Raw genomic sequence first — 20,246 nt, forward strand, 5'->3', positions numbered from 1 at the left:
TTTCTTTCTTTCTTTCTTTCTTTCTTTTTAAAATGTCGACTGTTAATCAGTCTAGGTGAAATCAGGTTCAGATAATAGGATTCACAACAGGGCAAAAAAAAACTTAAACCCTTTGCATGCATACAAGGTCCTTTAAAAGTTAGGGGTTGCTGGAAGAAAAGTAGAAGATATATATATGTGTGTGTGTGTGTGTGTGTGTATAAATCATTTTCTCATCAGAGCAAAAAAAAGAAAAGAAAGAATAATCCACAAAGCATGTCAAAGATGGAAAACAATTTACTCTGGGCCATCTCCTTAAGTGTCACAAAACTCTTCTCCGTCTGCTGCGACATTCTCTAATGACATTACAGCTTTTGGCCCCATCTCATCTAATCTGTTAGCAAAATCCGAAAGTCACTTATGTCAGTCTCTAATGCAAGCTAAATGAGTCTTTCCAGTAATAAGAAGCTTCGCAGAATTAGTTTTCGTTCTGCAGAAAATTGCCATTGGGGCCAGCACTTTTATCTAAAATTTTCACTTGTGCATAAGCAAAAAACTCATATATTATTTGGTTACATTCCATCAGTATGAGAAATAACATTGTGAGAATTCAATGCATGCTAATGATATATAGAAATCCACCTGCTTTCCGATAAAATGAGTTTAATTTTCTGTTGCCCACTGCCTGGTTGGCCTTTCATAAATTACTTATGCACAGCTATTATTAAAATAGAGGGAAAGCAAATTAGAAAGTCCGCATATCTCTCTACTGGATTTAACCAAGGCAGGACTGTGACAGCTAGAGTCAGCGTTTTTGAAAAAAAAATTCTGCTCTCTTGAAAATTTTTGCATCTCTATACAATTCTGGGCCACTGTTGTAAACGTTCTGACCTGCCTTCTTACCAAATTAACCTAAATCCTTTCTATTTTTCAACATTAATGGAATCCTCTAGAGTCCTGCTGATATATATTAAAATATATTTATTGGTTAATTTGAATTCCAACCATTTTTTGTACCTCATTTCCCAGCACTTCTGTTATATCTCTGCAGTTTGGAGCTTTAGCATTAGAAACCCTACAAATTAAGATAAATGCATCTGACAATTATCAGATCAAAAACAACTTAACTTTCATTGGAATATATGATTGCAAATTTCCCTTCCTGATGAAAGAGAAAAATGAGGACTTTCTCCTTGAAACAGTTAATTGGATTTTGAAGCACTGTACATTTAAAGCAATTGGAGCAGCTTTTGGCTGGTCTGTGACTATATGACCCCTTGGCTTTACAACAGACAATGGGTTTTCATTTTCTTGCAGGTCTTTCAAGTCCATAGTTCACGGTGACTTTAACTTTAATTTCTGTTAATGATATTATTTTGCTCTTCTTAGGATCAAACTTTCACATGATGGGTTTGAGCAGCAGAGGCAATCCCATTAGCTTTTCAAATTGCACTCTTTTTTAATGCTGCTCGGAGAATTATTTCATTTTATAATGTCTTTTCTCGCGCTGCACACATATACACACATACACACTTAAAAAGAATTTAAAACTAGCTACATAATAAAGGGGAAATAAAAATATATACATCGAATCATGAAATCTTCGTACAGGTGCGGCTGATAAAGCTAATAGGCACAAACCTTGTGGTTTTACTTCCACATGTATGTGAGTAGACGCACCACCCTCTGTAGTTGAGTGAGGGAATTGTTACTCATTGCAGTAATAATCTGCCACCCATCTTTACCTTGAGTCATACTCTTGATTCTCACACATGGGCCTGGTTCAGACAACACGCTAAACCATGCTGCCTGGTTTAGCGTGTTGTCTGAACCAGGCCATGGGCTCCTTCTTCCATTCCGTAGGTAGGAGACTATGAGCTCCATCCGATAAGCGTTTTATTGCACGCTCGTTACTGGGCACTCATGGAGTTTGCTCAGGTCCCTCACATGACATCGTCTGCCACCCACGCCCCTTCCGCCCTTCTTTGTGCAACAAAAAACCCCTCATTAAGTCCGATGCTTTTTTAAACTCGGAATTGCTGCTCTTTCCTGCTGTGTGCAGGAGAAGCAGCGCCATTAGAACAGCAGACTCAATGAGCCTCGTGCTCGTCCTGTACTTCCTCTTTTGAAAAGAGGAAGTAACTGAGGAACTAAAACAACAGCTGAGAAGCGAAGGTAGGGAGCGTGTTAGCCCCTGGTGTGATGGAGTTTTATAAAAACAACCAGCCTTTTTACATAAAACAATGCATTTTGCAATGTTATTTAGTTTAACTGTCTCAGAGCTCCATCACACTTAGGAAAAAATGCTGGCTACCGTTGCTTCTCCGTTGTTGCTCAGTTCCTGTTTGAAAACAGGAAGTAAACAAGGAGCACGAGGCCCACTCAGTCGGGCATTGTAATCATGCTGCTTCTCCCACACACAGCAGGAGAGAGCAGAAACTTCCATTTAAAAAAATATTTCGGAGTTTTCCTGGCGGCACAAGGAAGGCCAGAAGGGGTGGAAGGCACACGGGAAGCAGACAATGTCATTTATTTATTTATTTATTTATTTATTTATTTATTTATTTATTTATTTAATTTTTATACCAACCCATAGCTGAAGCTCTCTGGGCGGTTGACAAAAGTTAAAACAGAGAACATTAAAAAGTATACAAAATATTTAAAAAATCAAAATATAAAAACAACAGTATAAAACAACAGTATCCATTTAAACAACAACAGTTCTGGGGTCCATTAAAAAACAAACTTAGCATATGTTGTTAAACGGTGTTAAATGCCTGGGAGAAGAGAAAAGTCTTGATCTGGTGCCAAAAAGATAACAATGTTGGCGCCAGGCGAGCCTCATCGGGGAGATCATTCCATAATTGGGGAGCCACCACTGAAAAGGCCCTCTCCCTTGTTGCCATCCTCCGAGCTTTCCTCGGAGTAGGCACTCGGAGGAGGACCTTGGATGTTGAGCGCAGTGTACGGGCAGGTTCATGTCAGGAGAGGCGTTCCGTCAGGTACTGTGGCCCCAAGCCATGTGTGGGACTTCCGAGATATCCGTGAGTGCCCAGTAACAAGCGTGAAATAAAACGCTCGTCAGATGGAGCTCTCAGTCCTGAGTTTTATCCCCAGAGACCTCACTGATCCCATACACCTCTTCTTTTTGTTGACGGCCAACACTGCTCAGCTACCACATTTTCTTTAGAAATTTATTTATTTATTTAAAACATTTATATCCCGCCCTATATCAATAAGATCTCAGGAGCAATGAAGCAATGGTGAGAGAACAGGAAGAGACAGACCATATGCAAGTAATAATTCCATTCCATGTGGCTCAACTCTGGGAGGCGGGGGACAGGGAAGCAGAGGAGACATCCTCAGAATGAATCACGGACAGAGACTTGATATGTTCATAGGATGGACACATGTCCTACTGTACAGAGGCCAATCTTCCATTAGAAGGGCTGTCAGAGGAATAGTCTGACAGGTCTTCACATGGGACTGTCTAGTACTTGACGTCCACTATCTGAAAGCACAATTCTGTTTGAAGGGCTAGATCCAGTCCAAGTGCAGTTTAAAGACAACGAACCATAAGAAGGCAGAGCAGGAACCCGAAGTTCTCCATCAACACTTAGCACCTGGACGCTGGTTACTTGGTCACAAATGCATTGCATTTCTATTTTAATTATAACAATTATTTCTAAATTTGCATCTAGACATAAATTAGGACATAAAATTATGCAAATCTGTATCCTCTTTTGTCCTCCCTCCCCTGACTTTACTGATTAGTATGTTCCTTGCTACCTCCAAGTTGGAATATTGTTGTACTTGCAAACAGTTCTTAAATGACCTTGTTGAAGAAATGCTGGTTCAAAAAGACAATCACAATACAGGAAGCCATTTGTTCATTGTGAACACCCAAATGTTCCTTTATATGTCCCCCTCCATGTGACAAATCTGAATATCACAAAGAATAAAGCAAAGTGATTTAAATGTAGACTCATTCACAGAACAAGCTTGGCTTGGTATAAGTTGTGCTTCTTTTATTTATTTGTATATTCTGTACAGCACCAAATACATTGTTGGTGCTAAATAAATAAATAAATAAATAAATAATTCTGGTTTGTAGATATACCTAAGACCAGCTTTAGGCCTGTATAAAGTGATGGACTTGAAGAGGGAAAAGAGTCTGCTAAACCCTAGTGTGACAATAAATAAATAAAATAAATAAATAGTGTGACAACTGCAGATTCACTTGTAGTCGTCTAATTCAGGCAGGGTTCCAGTTATGACAGTGGAGAAAATCCATCCATGATGAGCTATAGCATGTGCCAGGAGGCATTTTGAATATGCAGTCCCAAGCAGAGATTGCCATGTCATGTGAACCTGGGGGTTATTTGAGAGTTAAACAACCCTCTCATAACCCTACAACAAACTGAGGATTATGTGAGGGTTAAACAACCCTTGCTGACTGGGTTCGCACAACACAACAACCCCTGAGTGGGGGTTGCATATTCAAAATGTCACCTGCACGTGCCTGGCACACGCCATGCCTCATTGTGTGTTAATTTTCAGATAAAATCTCTCGGATAAGAGCCAATTTAGATGCCGTCATTATAACAGAAACTGAAGCTGAAGTGTCCAGCAACTCTGTGAGTAGGATTACACTGGATCAGTTTCAGTTGGTGAGTACTGATGATGTGGACAAGCTGCTTGGACGAGTAAGGAAGACAACTTGTCCTCTCGATCCCTGTCCTTCTTGGCTGGGAGATGCAGTTAGACTACAACTACAACATATTATTAATGCATCTCTCAGGGAGGGGAGTTTTCCACCATGTTTAAAAGAAGCAGTGGTACAGCCGTTTCTAAAAAAGCCCTCCCTGGACCTTAATAATTACAGACCAGTATCAAATCTTCCATTTTTGGGCAAGGTGATTGAGAGGGCAGTTGCCTTCCAACTCCAAGCAGTCCTGGATGATACAGGTTCTTTAGACCCATTTCAAACCGGCTTTAGGGTAGGATACATCTAGGGGTGAGCATATTACCCCAACATTAAAATCACTCCACTGGCTGCCAATTAGTTTCTGGGCAAAGTACAAAGTGTTGGTCATTATCTTTAAAGCCCTAAATGGATTGGGTCCAGGTTACCTGCGGGATCGCCTTCTCCCATATAGTCCTCCCTGCACACTCAGGTCCTCTGGGGTGAACTTACTTCAGTCAGCTAAAACTAGGCTGACATCAGTTTCCCAGAGGACCTTTTCTTCTGTTGCCCCCAGATTGTGGAATCGCCTGCCGGAGGAGATTCGTAAAATTAACTCTCTGTGATTTTAAGGCAGCCTTAAAGACTAGCCTTTTCCAGTAGGCCTATCAAGATCAATGTAAAATCAAGAATTTTTAAGATGTATTGATTCCTGTTCTAATGTTGTTCCCCGCCTCGATCCAAGGGAGAGGCGGGTAAGAAATAAATAAATATATTATTATTATTATTATTATTATTATTATTATTATTATTATTATTATTATTATTTAACCCCCACTGAGTTTATTGTGTCATGCAAGTGTATGTAAGTATGTATGTAAATCTCTCTCTCCCTCTCTCTCTCTCTCTCTCTCTCTCTCTCACACACACACACACACACACGTTATGTAGTGTGTGTGAATATATCACATGCACTCAAACACAAACACACACACAGTAGTAAATTGTCCTGAGATTTTGGGATGGTACAAGTTAGATTCTTTTCTTATATCTGTTATCTTTGTATTAACTCTGTAAAGATAAGTCTAAACTTGTATATCCACTCAAAAGAAATAAATGTGCTAGTAATAGGCATTTAAAGAACAGGACAAATATAAGCAAAATTACCAACGACCCATGTTTTAAAAAAAGGCACAACAAAGGACAGCTACAACAAGGAGCAGCCTTTTAGTTAATGAACTGCAGTAATTAATAATTAATAGTTAAATAACCCCCTCATTAGACACCAGCTGCTTTCAAACTGAACGTTAGGTCTTTCTTTTGCTTAAAGTCAGCCATTCCTTTAGTGTTGTTTAACTTAATTCAGCTCTCTGAGGGCTTTGATCCAAAGAACTTTGGGCCGAGTTCCTCAAGCAGCCCCAGCCAGCCACCCGAATGCTACAAAAAGAACCACTTTTGAAACTGAGGGGGCTTCCTCAAAAGAAGTTTGTGATGTGGCATAAACATTTTTGCCATTTCAAAAACTATAATTATAAATAGCACTCATCAGGCCAAAAAAGTTTGGTACACCTAATATGCCTCTTTAACAGTTTCCAGCTCTTCAGTGGATTTTATGGATTTCAGTACATATGAACAAGATAGGTTATAGTGAAAGCATCATCCCACGTACCTGTTTCCCTTGAATTATCCCCTACAGCGCTAAGCTGGCATTGTTGTTGTTGCTAAATCACACCCCGGGCGGCAGCGCTCCTAAGATCCTTTGCAAAGGGTTTAGGGGAGGGAATGTAAAAAAATCATAAAAAATCAACGGATGACCCAATCTGATTCAAATTTGGTATGCTTAAAGTTCTCCTTAATATCTATTACTGTGCCAATTTTGATGACTTTATTTTTAAAGCTTACGCAGATGTAAGCACTTGTTTAATTTTCTTTAAACACATCAAATCCTGCTCCTGCGCCCCCAGTGGCCTCTCGGAGAACAACAAATGTTTCGCTCAAAAAATATCTCGATTCTTTTCCCTTTATAGCACAATTAAAGCAGGATGCATGGGAGTACTTCACTGTCAAAGCAGATTATAAGCTGGAAAACTTTGGAGCCCTTTGCACGCAATTCGCAGTGATTGCACAGTATAATGCTGGTGTGATAAAGCTCTTTGATACAACACCCACAGTGACAGTGGGACTTCACACTAAACCATAGCAACAACAATAAGCAGGAACACACCACATTGAACTTCAGGTTTGCATGTGCCTTCCCTAACCCTGGTCTCTCCCCTCTTTGGACCTTGTAGCATTATGGCCATGATGGTATCTTTGACAAGTCATTTCACAAAGCTACTTAAGCAAGACTGGTTTACACATCACGATAAGCAATTATGGGTTGAACTGTGGGTTGTTTTATTGTGCAAACCCAGCTTCACGAACAACCCACAGTCACAATCCAACAACAAATCATGGGTTCTCTTAGTAGGTTGTTCGTGGCGAACAAACCTTGGTTTGTTTGCATGGCTGGGTTCAACAACAACCCACACTCAACCCATGCTCAACCCTCTGGCTTGTCTTGGTGTGTGAACCAGGTCAATATAGGTTTCCCAAAAGGTTTAGAAATAATTTGCCCTGCTCCACTATGATGCTGGAAAGCAAGGCTATTTCAAGTAACTTGGAACGTTCTACTTTTGGCAGAGTTAACACTTTCCAATAAACAGCTCTTTGCAGCGATAGTCATAAAAAGCCGTTGTCAAATAAATAGACAAGATGCTTCATAAAGCAGCACACTTTGAGCATAATATACCAAAAACAACACCCAAGTTTTTTTTGCATAAGCATGTGAATTAGCCAGCTTTAGGGCAGAGAAAAAGACAGCATTCTCTTAGGATGTCTTTTTTATTATTATGTTAGAAAGCTCACTCTACTGTATTTGTTTGATAATGGATTTGTGTCTATTGTCCTGCACTTCACTCCTCATCATCAAGGGCTCTCCAGTGCAGGGAAATATGATTTTACTGCAAAGGAACAAAAGTGAGAGAGACCAAAGAGAAGGAGAGAGGGAGAAATACAGCAGATGGAATATTATTTGCATCTATGCAAATAATGCTTTGCAACAAAATATATGCTGCTTTATTATGAAATAAAGCAAGCAGATATGTCTAGAGTGCATCTGTCATATGGAACAGGAATGTCCTTGTCTGATGCAAAGTTCTTAACCTTCAGGTATATTCCTCCTTGTACATCCATTAGCTTTCTCTGTAAAAAACAACAAACAAAACAAGAAAGCCTCTCTGTTCACCCACTAGATATACACACAGGGCTGCCTTATCACCAAGACGAGACGCCTTCCTGTTGTAATGAGTGACACACAAATGAGTTTATGCTTTCAGACAAATGCATATCTATGAGTTTCTGTGCTTGTCCCATTACATAGATAATTTAATTTTTTTATCTTCTATTTTTTATCCACATTCACACTGGGCCTTGCTAGACCTACCAGATAATCCGGTGGGGAGTCGGGGCGAGGCCGCGCTGCAGCTAGCGCGCGCCGTTGCCCCTAGCTAGACGTAAACACGCAACGGGGTAAGGGAAAGCCCCGTCGCGTGCTCCAGTTTTTTTCAACTTAAAGGGCCATGTGCGCAGGAGCGCACCAATGTAAAAGTAAGTAGTTTTTTTTTTAAAAAAATAAAGGGTTCCAGGTGTGAGAAAGCCCTGGGCAAAGTAGTGGTCCCTCTGCTCTGTCACGGGGCCCGCTCAGACTTACCTGGTGGTGGCAGGCAGCAGCACTATAAGCAGCACTGGTGTGCTTGGGGGTGATTTTAGCTACAATTTAAATTCCACTCAATGCCCCAGAGTGATGCTAAGTCCAGGGCATTGTGGGAAATTTTTATTGCCGCTAGACTCACTTGCCCAGCAGGCAAAGGGGGTGAGGCCAGAGGCTAAATGGGTAGGGCCAGAAATAAATAAATAAATAAATAACAACAACAACAACAACATACCAACATATTGCCGCTTAAACGAAGCTCTTACTGCCAGAGGCATTTCAATCTTTTAAATATGGGGGGAAGCACAAAAGCCAGAAAATTCCAAACAATCAGTGGTTTTGAGGGAAGGGGGTGTTGCCATATGGGGGAATGGCCATCTGAGCAACTCTGGAGGGCTGGATGTGGCCCCAGGTCCAGCAAAAAATGGAGCCCAGGTAAGTATAAAGATCAATGCCAGCCTCTTATTTTGCCTTGATTTCCTTTCACAATCAAAAGTTCAATGCTATAGACCAATGCTGAATTCAGCATTGGTTTATTGTTTTAGCCAGTTTGGTGTAGCGGTTAGAGTTTTAAACTAGGCCTGGGGGGGACACAGGTTCAAATCTCCACTCAGCCATGAAACTCACTCGGTGGCTTTGGGCTACTCACACTCTCTGCCTAAACTACCTCACTCACACTCATCCTAACCTACCACACAGGGTTGTTGTGAGGATAAAATTGGGGGGAGCGGGGAAACAACAAACATTACCTGGAGCATCGTGGAGGAGAGGCAGGGTATGGATGTAATAAATAAAATGAAATAAAGTACATATATAACAGTGATTATTTTCTTTGTTGTAGATTTTGTTTCCTACTTTTTTCATGTATATGTTTTCATTACGTTCTTTTTTTGTTACTGTCCATATTTGTGCTGTGTTAAATGTGGTGGGGGAGGGCAGTTGATATTTTTTATTTGAAAAATCTTGATGATGATGATAATGATGATGATGATGATGATGATTTTTTTTAAAGGAAAAGCAATAAAAAGTGCTATTTGCATCTTCAATATGCTCATTGGATGAACACATGGAAGGGAACGGGATAACACTTCTACTGACCCACCCTCTGACTTCTGCATGATCAGTGGAAAGTGGGGAAGAAGCTTTGCTCTCATATAGCTGCATGAACATTGCCCCCCTTCCATACAGTTGAGAACGCCACTTGATCAGGGCTCGCAAATATACATACAGAGCCTACATGGATACTTATACATGTGTACGGTGACCAAACGTCCGGATTCATCCGGACACGCCTGGGAAATGGGGGGTGGAATCTGCGTCCGGCTGGAAATACCTTCCCCCCCCTTTTGTCCGGCCCCAACGGAAGCCAGGGGAGCCTTAACAAACCCTAACTTACCAGGCCTAAATATCCCTAGTGAGTGGTGGTGGCCATCTTGAATCTCGCCTGAAATCACGCGAGATCTCGGCAGCTGGCTGGGAACTCAGCGAGACCCAGCCAGCAGCCGAGATCTCGCGTGAGTTTGGGCGAGATTCAGGATGGCCGCCGCGTGGGGTGGGTAGTGAGTGCTTGGGGGCTGCGTGCAGGAACTTCCAGCAACGCAGCCTCCAGCCCCCCCCCCCCCCCCCCCCGTGCAGAAGCAGCAGCAAGCAGGAGCAGCAACATGTGTAGAGTCCTGTTCTCAACTGAGGTTGGGGCCAGAGCTCCCTCTATAGACCTATTCATGCATTAAGCCTCATAGCATAATCACACAGGGAAATCGCATTTGCTTACCGTTGCTTCTCCGCCCGTGCATTTGTCCCTCATTACTTCCTCTTTTGAAAGAGGAAGCATACAACTTGCACGTGGCCCATCCAGTGGGCCGTTTTGATCCTGCTTCTTTTCCTGCACACCGCAGGAGATAGTGCCAACTTCCATCTTTAAAAATAAGTTGGACTTACTGGGGTATGTGAAAGGAAGGGGCAGGAGGCGCACGGGAAGCAGACGACGTCATGAGAGGGACCAACAAAAATCCATGAGTGCCCAGTAACAAGTGTGCAATATAACACTTGTCTGATGGCGCTCTTAGAGTTCAAACAGTGTGCGAAGTGGAGTATGCGTTGACCAGCCCTGCTCTTTGGTGCCCACACATATTGCACAAACACCTACAGGGAGGGAGACTTCTTGTGTACACCTGTAAATATAAAGTTTCCATGTGATTAAGAAACCCTGCACAGTCCCTCCCTGCAAATGTTTGTGCTGTACTTGTGGTTGTCAGGATCAGCGCATCCTTGCTCCCCACATTGATTGAATAGATGTACATTATGCCTGAAGAGGGCTCAGTGTTCAATGAACGCAGATATGGATGTGAGAACAAGTCTATTGTAAGGAGAGAAGGGGGAGTGTGCACTTGAAGTGTATGGTCATTTGCATATCGTAATCTTTAGAAGTTCACTCTATGTTTTTTCTATCATAGCAGGAACAAGATTAGTTCCTACCTAGGGTTTTATTTATGACTTGCACATTGTCAGTGGATGACATGTGGGGTAGGAAACTGGATGTGGGCATGTCCCCAACCTCAATGTGTCCTCTGGTCTCACTGCTTGCCCTGTGCCTTTGTCCAAAGGTCTCAAAGAGTCTCTTTGCACATAGAGATGCACTTGTGGAGATTCTTCAACCAGGGCAGGAAACCTGCGTGATCAGGGTTCCAGTAGCATGGATGATGATGCCTGCATGCAGTTCTGTGTGCAAATCTTCTGCTGCAGTCTTCCCCAACCTGGTGCTTTCCAGATGTGTTCGGCTGCAACTCTCATCCAACAACTCCCAGTCATCCTCAGCTAGGAAGAGCAATTGCTATAGTCCAACATATTTGGAGACATCGGATTGAGGAAGACTATTCTACTGAATGCACAGCTTCTATGACAACTGCTCACAACTGCATGCATGTACAGTTTTAGAGGCTCCTGTTTCTGATATGAGTTCACTGTATGTGTAGAAGGAATATTTGAAATGGGCTTCTATCTCTCCACAGGCTGCACATGGTCAGGCAGCCACGAAAGCTTTTGGTAGACCTCATTCTAAATATTTGTTTGTATCAAAGTTGTTTTAATAATACAGATTTTGCTTGGAACATTTCTCTGCATTTTCTTGGACCTATGAAGAATCTTATAAACACCATCAGAGGAGGGCCTATTCCTCCCCTTTCCACCACGCCTCTCTCCACAAGGGAGATATTGTGTATGGAAGAAAGCAGCACACACCAGATTTCTTCCCAAAACTCAGTGATTTATTATTACAATTCATTGGGGGAAACCCAGAGCAGAAAAAAACTTGGATTGGATGAAAGAAAAACAAGTACAACTTAACTTGGAATTGTCCCTGGTTAGTGATCTGTCTCATCCCAGGATTGATCTGACCCTTGAATAGATTACGCACCCCTAACCATTAACACATCAAATTATTTCCTTTCTGGACAACAAAGCAGAGAACTATGGGATAGCAATGACTTCACTGAATGTGATTCTCCTTCTGAGCAGATCACTAGAGAGCCTGTTGCTGGAATGAATGCATCCGTTTTGTTTTTAGCGAAAGTATCACGTTTCCCCACAACGCCTCAGCAACAACTATCAAGAATTTGGTTCCTTAAGAGCCAAAGCTTCTCCCCCTTTCTAAAACTTCTGACAAGACTCTGATTCCATCCCAACAGAAAGGAAGAATTTTAACAAGGTGTTTGGTTGTGGGTTCAGGGCACATGTTTCTAATCTGAACCAGATCAAACCCTTACTTCTCTGTACCACTACTGGCCGTTGTGTACTTAACCAGATCTTCAGTCATCTTTCAAATGACCAGTAACCTTGATAATAATGATACCTTTTTTATTATTTTGAAAGCATTGAAAGTTAAAGGTGACCAAGTTCTAACATACATGCACACCCCTAATGGCTGAACATCTCCAAAGGGCACTGAGTCTTTTGGAGTAGTAATGAATACAGATTTTTGTCTTGTGCACTGCATGGGAGAGGGAACTTTTCTTGCCTTCCCCCATATAGATACCATCAAAATTGGACCCTAAGCAAGGTGTGAGTCACTCATGAATACAGCTCCAAGGTTTCACGCTGTGTGCATGCGAGAGCTGTAAAAGACATTAGAAGAACACAGGAGTAGGAAGAGATGAAGACAGATGGTGTCAGTGTGGAGGTTATTAACCAAAATCAAAATGTATTTTTATGGGATGGGAGCTGTATCCTAAACACACACACACACACACACTCACACAACTGCTGGTGTTCTTGTAACCTACCTGCAATGCCATCTATAGACTGTGATGCTTATACATCTACATCAGCCTTCCCCAAACTGATGCCCTCCAGATGCTTTGAATTACAATGCTCATCAGTCCTAGGCAGTATGGCCAACGGTCAGGGATTATGGGAGCTGTTGTTCAAAATATCCTGAAGACGCCAGGCAGCTCTACATGTACAACCGAAGTGTTGTTTGAAACAATAACCAACTATCCTCTTGCACAACAGCAGGATGTTGCAACTGCACCCAATCAATCATCTGAATGTTTCTGTTGTGACAGAGGTCACCGAGACACACTTTTGGTCCTGTGTTCTGATACTTGAGTGTCAGTGCTTAGATCATCAAACAATGCATTATAGGAACCCTATAAAAGAACACTATTCAGTGGGGAATTAGGAAAGGCAACAAGCCAACGCAAGGTGGTTATTGACAGCTGTGATGTTTACTGTTTATTGCCAGTTAGTGTTTGTAATGTTTAATGATATGGCCATTTAGGATGTAAGTGCTGTGTAGACTTCAAATACAAGGTTAGTAAGTGGTTAATTCTAGTGGGAGGAGAAGCAAGTGAATGGAATGTGAAGTGAAAGCTGATTGGCTGGTGGTTCAAAGATTTGGATTGGCAGTTAGCAGTGAGAGGGAAGAGTTAAAGGAAGCAGTAGAGTTGTATGTGGAGATAGTGAGGGAGTTAGGGCTTGCCTGTGAGAGGGTCTAGAGAAGGAGTAGGAACAGCATCTTTTATTATTCTGGGAACAGAGTGACTGGGAGGAGAGAGTATCATGGGGTAGCATAGGCAGGGTTACATATGAAACTGTATTGAAACCAACAAGTATTGAAACTGATGAAACCATAAGCTTTGTAAACTGCATAAACTTACTTTTGTTAAATAAAAGTTATTCTGTTTTCATAAAACTGGATTGGATTCTTAAGGTACCTGAGGTAGGATACAGTGTTCTGTGGTGGCAGCGGGAAAGAAAAAGGGTTATAAAGAGATTGGGCTGCTGTGAGGCCAGAAAGGCTCAGTGAGTCATAGGCCATTTCTATACCATCATTTTTTGGAGGGATCGTTCCTGTGCCTCCAAATGACACACAGGGGATCCCGGGAACAGGCAGGGACGATCCCTCCATTTTCCTGGGATAACCCTTAGGTGTAGAAAGGGCCAATGAGTCAGTGAGCAGCATTCTGATGACCTGCCCCTTGATTGGGATCCTTTGAATTATAGTGAGAAATAAAGGAAGACCAAGGAGGGGTGGCATCACAACAGCACACATCAAATGTGTAGTAAGTGATTTGAGTGTGGTGTAGTGGTTACAACAACCACCCCCAACATGGCACACTACAGATGTGTTGGACTGTAATTCCCATTACTTCCAGCTAGCATGGATTGCTATACTGGATAGGATGTTGAACTAAGAACAGGGAGAACCAAGTTCAAATCATCAGTCAACCATGAAGCTCTCTGGGTGACACTGGGCCAGTCACTGTGACTCAGTCTACCTTACAGGGTGGTTAGGAGTATAAAATTGGGAGGTGGGAAGGAGTTCTATGTATGCCATCCTGATCTGTTTGGAGGAAGAGTGGAATGAGGTCAATAATATTGTGTGAATGAAGACTGCTCACTTGAGGGAATGGTATTAAAGGCAAAACTGAAGTACTTTGGCCACATAATGAGAAGACAGGATACCCTGGAGAAGAGGCTGATGCTAGGGAAAGTGGAAGGCAAAAGGAAGAGGGGCCGACCAAGGGCAAGATGGATGGATGATATTCTGGAGGTGACAGACTTGACCTTGGGGGAGCTAGGGGTGGCGACAGCCGACAGAAAGCTCTGGCGTGGGCTGGTCCATGAAGTCACGAAGAGTCGGAAGCGACTGAATGAATAAACAACAACAAATGAATGTTAATTAATGCACATTGAGGCTTTTTTCTAGAACTGAAGTGAAATTCGACAACATTTGAGATCTCAAATCGTACTATTTTGAATTTCAAACATTTTCAGATATCCCTTTTGAAACTAGACTCTCGTAAAAGCGTAAATCGGAAGGCAACTTGCTAAAATTTGCATATTTATATTGGGATTTTCCCTAAACCTTTCTGACCATAATCCAACACAGTGTGAAGCATGCTTAAGCTACAGCTCAGTGGCATTTTATGCATGCTCTGCGTGCAAAAGGTCTCAGGTTCAATCGGCATCCCCAGTTCAGGCTGGAAGCAGGATCTGTAATGCAGGATTCAAGTACAGCATCTCTGTCAGATGGTCATTTAGATGCTCCTTAATTATGTCCAATGATGGAGAGCCCAAACACCTCTTATTGCAAAGATGTTTCTCGTAATGTTTAGCCAAAATCTGTTTCCCTGCAACTTCTAACCATTGGACCCTGCTCTCTTGAGAAATAGTCAACAACTCTGCCCCCTCTTTTTCATGACGGCCACTGAGATATTTGAAGACAGCTAACACGTCTCCTGTTAATCTTCTCTTCTCCAGATGAAACCAGGTCAGCTCTTTCAACTGTTTTGCACAGGCCTTGTTTTCAAGACTCCTTTGCATCCTGGTTGCCTTGAAATGGGAGAATATGAAATTAGCTTTCTTTAAGAAATTTGAGAATTAGCTCAAGAATATCTATTCCTCTCCAGATTTGATTAGGCTCCAGTGTTTGGGGGCTTTGGGTGCACTTATTCAATGCTCTTGGGATTCAAAAGTCACAACTCTGTGCTCATCTCCATTATTCATCAAAAGATGGAGTTCAAGACACACAGTCATATACATTAGGAGTAAGATATTTTTTCTCTGGTAAACTTAAGTAACGATCAATGTTATGAAAAAATGTGCTATTTCATTTGGAAATTTTGTAATTATTCTAAAAGTCTTTTTTTAAAAATGTGTTTGGCCAAGCAATGGTGCAGCAAAAGCCTTGTCTGGAAGAAACCTATATTCTCTGTGGTGAACCACACCTTTTCAATCACCCAATATCACCTTCCAGTACAAAGGGTATCCAGGGACAATTGTATAAATTGCCAATAGAAGTAACATAACAGCGATTACTTCATTTATTTTTCTTGCCATGATTGCCTTGTGCTTTCCAATCAGCTACCCCAAAAGAGCCTTCATCATCATTATTATCTAACTTGTTGGGATGATGGTTTGTTATATTATTGTTTTGTGATTTATTGTATTGCTTCCTCTTTTTTTTTAATGTATATACCTTGGGAGACTTGTTGCTGAAGGAACAAGTGAGTGCTTTTTTCTTTTTGGTGAAAGGTTTCCCCCCCCCCCCATTTTGGGAAAAATAAAATAAAACAGCAGCTATAAAAAGTCCTGGGAACTTTGGGAATATACATATTAGAGAGATCTGTTCCTTATAGCTGACTACCAACCTTTTCTTATAAACTTCCAAGAAAACTGATTTCACGTGAAACTCCAAGCAGGTTTCACTGATCTAGTAGTCAGAAAGGTTTCCGTTTAACCAAATTCAACCTCCTTGTCATGTACAACCATTGTTTTTGTCCTGTTCTCACTAGCCAATTGCTCCACTTCTTCTTCCTGATATTCCACTGAATGTCCACAAACAGTCAACATATTTCAACTTGATCTTTTCACAAATTTCCTTCACCCTTTTCCTCAGACTATTCTCCACAAGACTCTTTATTAGCTTCATAGCTTTTCTCTAAATCCTTTCCAACTTAACTTCCTTCTTGAACTGCGGTGCCCAGATAAGTTCTTACTAAGGCTCTGTAAAATGTACACTTCCTTTTTTCCCCCTTGGAAATGAAGCTCTCATTGAACGCAGGGAATCAAACCAGACCCTGCAGAGAAATTCACCAGACACTTCTTGGTTGTTCAATGACACAAAGGTTGAGTGCATATTAGATACCTTCACATTTCAAACATGCTTGGAAGATTTTGAAGCTGCTGCTGCTGCTGCTTCTTCCTCTTCTTCTTCTTCTTCTTCTTCTTCTTCTTCTTCTTCTTCTTCGATGTCTCTGCTTCATATTGTTTCTTAACAGCTAACATCAATGACAGGCCTCAAGATTACACAAAACAAGCACTTTAACAACTAGAATGGCTGCAAAGAATTGACTGATTAGTTCAAATCAATATGCGAAATTCAGCATGATTTGACCCCTATTCTGCAGTATCAGCAGAAGCCATAACAACTGATAGAATTCATGACAGGGATATATCCAACATTCTTTAGTAGAATAGATGGTGCCAGTCAATGGGCTTTATGGAAGTAACTTGTCCCTTTTTAGTAGGCTTTAGTTCCCAAACCTGGCTCTGTCTCGGGATTATGGGAGCTATGGACAAAGGCCATAGCTAGACCTAAAGTTTATCCCAGGATTGTCCTGGGGTCAAACCTGATCATCTAAGTGCCACACAGGGCATCCAGTGCTCAGGCAGGGATGAACCTGGGATGATCCTGGGATAAACCTTAGGTCTAGCTACGGCCAAACATGTCTGGAGGGTACCATATTGGAAAAGGCTGTTCTAGGTAAACTGCGCTACTACAAGCTTTCAAAGTTGTGCAGAGTTGCCAGGGGGAAAAATGGTTTTCCAGTCCTTCCATATTTCCTCCTCATTCTCGCTGGCTGACAACTGTACTGTGGTTTTCCTGGCCAGATAGCCTACGTTTGCTCCTGCCGTGTGACTCTATTGATTCCGTGATGCTGCTGGATTTGGAGGGAATCAGCTAGCAACGTGGCATCGTATAGACGGGTTAGGATGTTTAGCAGCCTAACCATATGCATTTTTATCCAGAAGTAATTCTATTGTGTTTCCCATCTCTGATTAGTTCACCTCTCTGATTAGCAGTTTCTTGCCTCAGTTCTGTCTCCTCTTCTCTGTCCTTTTCTTCAAGCTTCATTGTCCACCTACTCTTCCTTCAGGTTCATCTTTCTCAGTCCGTTACCTACACTGCACCCTTCCTTGCCTCTGTGTCATAGGAGAATGCAAATTTCCTCATCCTTGCATCTCTGTACCAGAAGTAGCACATTGTGAATATCTTCTTGTTATGCTGCTCTTATGAGAAAAAGATGTCAAACCCTATAGTCCATTTGTTTATATGGCATATTTTTTATGGAGGGGCACTAAATTGTAATTTATTATAGTCATTTTGTGCACAAGAACTCATTTTATTTTATTTTTATATGGAAATAATAAAGGGTTTTAAACCAATAGACACTTTTTGGATTTTATGTTTTTTTAATATGAAGGGGCTTTTTGGGAGGTAGACATATACATTTGTTTATTAATTTATTTATTTTTAAATCCATTGAAATTTACAGACATGCAGCACCATCTACTGGAATAATGGCATCTTATAAAAATTAACATTTAGCATGCCAGGAATATTTGTTCAGATGCCAAAGTGGGAAAGGAGATAGGAAACAAATACATCTTCATAATTTACATTCTCTCCATTACCAGACAGTGGGAACATCAGGGCAGCATTTTGCGGGGTTTTCTTTTAGAGGATACAATACTGGTGAGGTATGGTGCCTTTGCGATAATCTCTTTATTTGCAAATGTATGGTACGAGCAAAGGCTTGCCACCTATTTTTTTTTGACAGCTCTCCTGTGTAATTAAAAACTGCATAGCAAGCAGAGGGCATTCCCCAGCCTTAGTGAATTTCTGTCTCTCTTGCAGATGCTAAAGGCCCAGGAGGCAACTAGAGGGGAAAAACAGAACCTTTTAGTAAGACCCTATGTATTACAAGACGTGCATAAAGTATTGGACTGCAAGCGTCATCAGATGAGTGTTTTATAGCACACTCGTTACTGGCTGCTCATGGATTTTCGCAGGTCCTTTTCATGACACAGTCCACTTTCCACACGTCTCCTGCTCCTTCTGCTCATTTTTCCGCCACAAAAAAGACCCAGAAAATCTGATTCTTTTGGCTGTAACAAAATTTGCTGCCATTTCTTGCTGTGTGCAAGAGCAGCAGTGCGATAAAAATGCCCACTGAAAGGGCCACATGGCCGTTGCTCGCTTCCTCTTTTTTCCCCATGTGAAGAAAGAAAAAGCTGTTCATTCCTATTGTGGGATAGAAGCAAGAGGCAAAGCGACGGTAGGGAAACACGATTTTCCTCCCGTCTGATAATGCTCATAGAATAGAATCTGTCTGTCTTATATATATGGCCTTTCAGGACAAATCTATTTATTTATTTATTTATTTATTTATTACATTTTTATACCGCCCAATAGCCGAAGCTCTCTGGGCGGTTCACCATAGCTTTCCAACTAACAAGAAGGGCTACTTAAGAATACCTCCCCATTTTATGTGGCAATTGTGTCACACATATCAGTGTTACACTTTAAACACATACGTATAAAGAGATTATTGGTGACATGGGTTGCTGCTCGCACTTTACATGTTTGCTTCGGCAAATACAGTCATCGTTGTGGCAAATCTGATTGCCATTAGTCGTCACTCTATACATGACATTTCCCAAATTTAAATATGTGCACAAATGTAGGAAAGCACTCCTGTTTAGTGCCATGTGTGAAGATCCTACATGTATTTATTTAATCTCATGCATATATGTTGAGAACCTGCCATCAACCGGTATATTACAGCATGAGCACACATGGTAAAATAAGTGCATTATTCATATATCATGAGGGACAAGCAATGCAGGGCTTGTTGCCTTCATGCACTGTTCCTTCTGAGCTGTCATCCAGAAGCATCAGGTGACCACTGGCCACCTGGAAACAAAATGCGGGACCAGATGACTTTTGGGTTGGGCAGTTCTTACTTTCTTACATGTGCCAATGCTTTCACCATTCCATTCCTTCAGACTGCAGCAGAGGAAAAGATGATGGGAACCATGAGTTCTCCATCACCTCTGCTGAGACTGGCAAGCTCTTCCTCTCCTTGAACTGTTTGCATTCCAGGGAGTCATTAAAAGGACTATTGCTTTTAAGAATTGGTGTCTGAGTTTGCTTTCTTCATCCTGCCTTCCCAGTCCTTTGTTGTCATGTCACTGGGCTGGCAAGCAAACGAGTGACAGTGGTAAGGTGCAATCATCTCTACTCACTAATGGTGCTCCCAGATTGTGCAATCACTCCGCCTTGTTCATTACATTTTAAAGGAAAGAGATGTGGACAGCAACCTCTCATGGATGGTTTAATTGGTTTTCCTGCACACTGCAGTTGATGGTGCCATCGACCTCCTCGTTCATGGAATTTTTTGGATGGTCTAGGCAAAGTTGTCTTCTATTTGTGACCCTCCCATGTTTTCTTACTGTTTCTTCTGCTTTTTTCCTTAATGCAGAAACCTCATAAGGAGAACAAAGACTGAACAACTGCACAAGGTCTTCTGACTGCAAGTGCTAGGAGTCCTCCATCTGGAAGATTTATTCTGGCCAAAGTAGAGGCTAGAATAAACCTTAATGGTACTACTACAAGGCTTTTTGTTGTTTTTCTGGCAGGACTAATTTGGATACCCTCTCCTGAAGTTCTTTTGCTGCTCAGTCAACTGCTCCATACAAACAGCAGAAGTAGCCTTCATTGCTTTCGCCAATCCCTCTGGGTGGTATGGTGGAAGGTTTGGGCTTCCT

The sequence above is a fragment of the Elgaria multicarinata genome, chromosome 8 (assembly GCF_023053635.1).
Source record: "Elgaria multicarinata webbii isolate HBS135686 ecotype San Diego chromosome 8, rElgMul1.1.pri, whole genome shotgun sequence".
Classification (NCBI taxonomy): Eukaryota; Metazoa; Chordata; class Lepidosauria; order Squamata; family Anguidae; genus Elgaria; species Elgaria multicarinata.